Here is a 6,341-nt window from a genome sequence, read left to right as displayed (position 1 = left end):
GCTACGTCATCCACAAGCGACACAGCAAAAAACTTGCCCCGCGCAGTGCCCTTCAGCCACGCCCCCGTTGTGGGCGGTGCCGCCAACTCCGCCTGTGGGTTGGGTCAGTCCCCGGTTCTTCATAACTCAAATTATTTTAATCCAGCACCGGGGAGGCAGAGACAGAGATAGAAGGGTCTCTCTGTGTTCGAGACTAGCCCAACCAAAGCTGTATAGTGAGACCCTGCCTCTAAAAAAGAAAACACCTCGAACTTGAAATAACATTTACGAAAGCACATTCTTTTAATTTCTCGTCTCCGACTCTCCTGTCCCCTTCAATTATGACGAATATCTTGAACTCAGGAATCTGAGCGAGAAGCTTTTTAAATGTCTAAGATTCTGTTTGCCATCTCCCTTTACTTTCTTCGTTAATGAATGGATTCAGGGAGACACAGCAAAAGGATTTTTTTTTTTCTTACATTTTTGCAGTACTGGGAATTGGTTCTCAATCTTCCTAAAACTTTAATACAGTTCCTCATGTTGTGCTGACACCCCCCACCATACAATTATTTCATTGCTACTTCACAACTGCTTATTTTGCTACTGTTATGAATCGTAATGTAAATATCTGTGTTCTCTGATGGTCTTGGGCAACCTCTGTGAAAGAGTCGTTCAACCTAAAAGGGTTGTGACCTACAGGTTGAGAAACACTCACCTAAAGCTTAGCACATGCTAGTCAAGTGCTGTACCCTGAATTCTACTATCAGCTATATCAGTTTTCCTGTTACTATGACAAAATAGCTGCCAAACCAGTTACAGAAGTTTATTTTGGTTTAACGTTGAGGGTACAGTTTATCATGGACAGAGAGATCAAGCGTGACAGCAGATGTGACAACAGCATAAAGCATCTGGTCACCTTGCAACCACGGCCAAGAAGCAGAGAAAAATATATGCTGGTCCACCTATCTCCACTGTACATTAAGTCTAGGACCCTGGCTCATGATGGGTTTTCCCACCCTTATACAGACCAGTAAACATCCTAGAAGACCAGAAGTTTGTCTCCAAACTGATTCTAAGACCTTCGGTTGATAATCAAGATTAATCATTACACCAACCCTCTTTAAAAAAAAAAAAGTGGGGAGTGGGGGTAAGAGCTGGAGAGCTGCTCAGTAGTGAAGAGCAGTGGCTGCTCTTCCAGAGGATCCAAGGTTGATTTCCAGCATACACATAGTGGCTCACAACTTTCTGCAACTCCAGTTCCTGGGAATTCCACACCCTCTTCTGGCTTCCCTGGACACCAGACATGGCGCACAGACATACATGCAGGCAAAACACTTAAATACTCAAGTACATAAAAACAAACAAACAAAAAAGCCTGGGCTATATGAGAACCTGCTTTAAAGAAATGAAAAAATAACTTGTTTGGAAACAGTTATTAAACAACACAGTAGGTGGGGCTCTTTGATGTTTAATATTTTTAGCATTTATGATAAGTTCACTATTGTGTAGCTATTTCTTTCCTCCAGTATAAACTGGAGGGAGGTTCATGAAACTAGCAGGAAGTTCATTAGATTCACAAGGCCTCTCTACGAGAATATATAAGTGGTAAACAGTTGCTGGGGGAGAGGATCCTTGCACAGGGAACTTAAATAATGCATTCAGTAATGATACATTGTCATCCATGCCCACTGTATTTTTGGTAATAGTAATTGCTTCTGCAATTGTTCTAATAAGCTCATTTGCTCATTAGCTGGAGCTAGATGGATGTTTCTTTGGATAGTCATTGCCTTCTTTGTCTGTGATGATGACAGATAGACTTATAGAGACACTCCAGGGAGTCATGCGATGTTCAGTATCCCAACAGGAATCAAAGATGAATCTGCCAAACTTTGCCTCCGTATTTGAGCCAAACTTTGCCTCCGTTTTTGAAGCAACTTCTTAGTGGGAACTTTTTAAGTGGCAACAGTTAAAGGAGTCCCTAAAGGAGTTGCTTTTCTTCCTCCCAGGACTCCCCTCACTCTCAATGTATGTTACAATTAACTGCAGCAGTCCTTCCAAAGTAAACCAACATGCACTGTGCATCTCTACCCCTTCTGCCTGTCCTCCCTCTTTCTCCTTTGGCATTTGTGCCTGCTGCTCTCCTCCTGGTCAGAGTTTCTGATCCCAGGGGCTTACAGGTGACTAGGTTTCACTTCTCCATGAAGTGCGTCATCCATCATCGGCCTCATCCTCCCACCTGTACCCTCAAATCCAATCTGTGACCAAATTTCAATTTGGGAGAGCGGCTTGCTTTGAGGTCAGTATACCTGACCAGCTGGAAACTCTGGTCTGTAGGTGGCGCCAGAGTAACACCCATGTTGACAAGCCACAGGGGACAACCCAGCTTTGAGTGTTAGTGTTGTCTCTGGTTCTTTTGCAAACAAACAAGCTGTTCATCCATCCAGGGTTAATGTACTTCAGTAGGACCAAAAATAGTCTTGGGAATTCAATTCCTTCAGTTTCACCACTGGAAAAATTCTCAAAGATTGGTCTAGCTGGATGTATTGGCACCTGGGCAACCTAGTAACAGAAAAACTTATCTCAAATAATAAATGAAACGAAAGGGGACTGTCTCCTAGGTCTGATTCTCAGATCCTCAAACACAAATAATTCATTTTGCTTCATTAGAAGAACTGGCCCTGGCTGGAGAGATGGATGATTCAGACTTTTAGAGGGAGAGATGGCTCAGCCATTAAGAATTCTTACTGAATCCAGCCAGTGGTGGTGCATGCCTTTAATTCCAGAGATGCAGAGGCAGAGGCAGATCTCTAAGAGTTTGAGGCCGGTCTGGTCTACAAAGTGATAGCTTTTGCCAGGAGGGTTACAAGTCCAATATCACTAACTCCAGTCAGTTTCTCCCTGTTCAGCCTGAAAATTGGCCTCCCATTTGCTCTTGTCCCCGTCCTCCTCTTCTTCAGCTGTCTGGGAGAAAGCAACCATGTATTATTCCCTGGCACCCTTGCCCAGTCCTTCTGAGAACTTTGGCTGTTTGTAGCCAAAACTATATTTAAAAAGTTAAAATGTAAAACTCTTTGAATCTCTTCGTATTTTCTCTCCCTTCTGCCTTCTTGTCGATATAAGTAGGTTTTCCGTTACCTTGATCATGCTGGAATACAACATTCTGAGAGTCTCAGACTCATGTGAAATCCAGGAGAAGTACACAAAAGGGCCCTTTAAAAAAATCCTATTAACAGTAAATCTTGCCTAAGACCTGCAACAGACAAAAACTATTGTTAGGCTATGTATAAACAGATAATTTAACTTTTTAAAATATTTTGTAAATATAATTAGGTTCCTTTCTTTAATTAAGCTGGTAAATTTGTATGCTTGCTCTGCCTTCTGATTATAGAGACTTTGTCTCTATATGCATATAAAGGATATGAGAATATATTATATATAACATATATGGATATGAGAATATATTTTTGAATATGGAAGAATTTTTGTGCAATAAAATGTTGGCCAGGCATGGTGACTCACACCTATAGTCCTAACACTTGGAAGGTGGAGACAAAAGACTCAGAAATTCAAGGTCATTCTTGGCTATATAGAGTTGGAGTAAGCAAAGTCTACAAGAAACACTATCTCAAAATCAGGAAACAAACAGACAAAAAAAAAAAAAAAAACAGGCAAAAAGATTTGGTCCTAAGGTAAAATAAGTAGTTTTTTGCCAACATGGAACGGGAACAATAAGGACAAAAAGCAAAAAGCTCAAGCAAGCGTGTTGCAAAGGGCCAGAATAAGTCATGAAATTTTGTGGATGATAAAATTTAGGACTAGTATGTGTAATGGTGAAAGGTTGTTAAAATTCCTGTGGCTGCACTCACAGAGCTGGCTCAGTGGTTAAAAGGGTTTGCTGCCCTACCTCAGGGCTTCTTGTTTGTGAGCTTGTACACATCTGCAGAGGCCAGATCCCCTGGAGCAAGTTACAGGCAGTTGTGAGCCACTGGATGAGAGTGCTGAGAACTGACCTGGGTGCTCTTTAAGAGCAGTAAATGTTCTGAACTGTTCAGACTTCTCTCCAGTACCAAAATAAAATCTTAAGAAACGAAAAGGACCGGGGGTGGATGGGAGGATGGTAGCACACACCTTTAATCCCAGCACTTGAGAGGCAGAGGCAGGTGGATCTCTGTGAGTTTAAGGCCAGCCTGGTCTATGGAGTGAGTTCCAGTACAGCCAAGGTTACACAGAGAAATCCTAAAGAGCATTCTTTCCTGCCAGCCTGGTCCCGCAGCTGCCCAGCCCCAAATGAACACAGATGCTATATTAGTTATAACGCTGTTGGCCAATGGCTACGGCTTCTTATTGGCTAGTTCTGTCTTAATTATTAACCCATAACTACTAGTCTATGTATATTTCTACCTGGTCTTCTCTTACAGGAGAACGCCTTACTCACTTCCTCTCTTCCTGGAAATCACATGATGACTGCTCTCTGCCTTCATTTCCCAGAATCCTCCACATCTACTAGACCCTCCTGTCTTGCTGCCCTATTGGCCACAGTGTCTTATTTATCAACCAATAAGAGAAACATATTTACAGAATGACATCAAAACCCTGTCTTGGAAAACCAAAAACAATAATAGCAAAATGAACAAACACAAAGACAAACTCTGCTTCATTACTGACTTACCCTGAGATTCTTTTCTGGGATAAAGTGAAGGATTGCCCCTAAAGGGTAAACCCTCATGCTGCGATGCAGGGGACAGGAGAGTTGTCTTTACCCTTGCTGCTCTGATCTGTCCCACCAGATTAAAGCAACCAAAAAGTTAAGTCACACTAACGGGGTGGTGGGAGAAGATCCAGTATTACTTTCAGTAATCATTGTAGCCTAAATCCAACCTTTTTGTCTGAGAACCATCAAAGCTGAATCCAGGTTATAGGGCACATTGTCACAGACAGAATAAACTGAGGTGGTTCTGCCAGGGCCTGGGGAAATGCTGGAAGCAAAAAGAATGACTGTTTTATAAGTGTTCTAATATGGAGGCCAGAGTAGTTGCAGTGAAATAAGAGAGGCTTGGGGGGGGGGTATTTTGAAAAAATATGCATCTGCGCCATAATGTGGGAAATAACTGGGAAGAAACATTCAGTTTTCGTTCAATGTTTCTGTGGTTTTTGTTTGACACAGGGAGTCTTGTAACCCAGGCTGACCTTGAATTCCTGACCCTCCTGCCTCCACCTCTCAAGTGTTGATTACCAGCACACCTGGGTGTTATTCTGAGCCTGAGGTTTCACTGTGTTGTCCAAGCTGTCCTTGAACTACTCGGCTGATCCTTCTGCACCAACCCCCTAAGTAAGTGAATCAAGTGAATCTACAGGTAGGTACCGCATTTTATAAGGCAGGAACAGCAAGAGAGTGGTGGTGCACACCTGTAATCTCAGCCCTTGGGGAGCAGAGACAGGTGGCCCTCTATGAGATCTGTGAGAGGCCAACCTGGTTTACAGAGAGTTCCAGGACTACACAGAGAAAAACCCCTGTCTCAAAAAAAAAAAAAAAAAAAAAAGAGAGAGAGAGAGAGAGAGAGAGAGAGAGAGAGAGAGAGAGAGAGAAAGAAAGAAAGAAAGAAAGAAAGAAAGAAAGGAAAAGTACTTGTGCTGTGATACACACCTGTAATCTCAGCCCTTGGGGAGCAGAGACAGGAGGATCAGGGGATCAGGAGTTTCAGGTCACCTCTGGCCACAAGGCAAAATTCAAGGACAGATAAGGGGCTATATGACCAAAGTCATACCTGTCTCAAAAAGTAACAAAAACCTTAAAACCTTGTTATTGAAGGCAGTGCTAATCTTTGACCTAGGTAGCTCCATTTTGGTTTTTTACTAGATACTGGATTTTTATTTACTGTTTCCTTTTTTTCTTCCTTATGAATCTCCTAGGTCTTTCTTCCCCTTATTTACTTTGAACTTCAGGAATAACAGGCCTCCTTGAGGAATACCTTTAAAAGAAGTAACAAAAGCACTCCTTAAACAATAGAGACTCTCTTGGCTACAAAATCTTTTTAGTTGGAATTTATGGCCATTTGTGGTTGGGGATTTTGCCCTAACTCCCCTTTCATCACTACAGTGCATTTTCCTGAAATAAGGAATTGTATCAAAAATGCAGTTGAATGAAGGGATATAATAATTTGATGGTTTACTACTTTGGGTTTTGTTTGTTTTTTAATGTTGCCCAGGCTGGCTTTAATCTCATGATATGAAGATCCTCCTACCTCTGCCTTCTGGATGCTGTGTTTACAGGCAAAACCACACCTGGCTTTTCAGTTTCTTCCTTTCTTTTTATGTGTATGAATTTTTTGCCTGCATACATGTCCCACAACTATGTAGATGCC

Source organism: Phodopus roborovskii, unplaced genomic scaffold (genome assembly GCF_943737965.1).
Source record: "Phodopus roborovskii unplaced genomic scaffold, PHOROB, whole genome shotgun sequence".
Classification (NCBI taxonomy): Eukaryota; Metazoa; Chordata; class Mammalia; order Rodentia; family Cricetidae; genus Phodopus; species Phodopus roborovskii.
The sequence above is the reverse complement of the archived record's forward strand: the minus strand, read 5'-3'. Positions refer to the sequence as shown.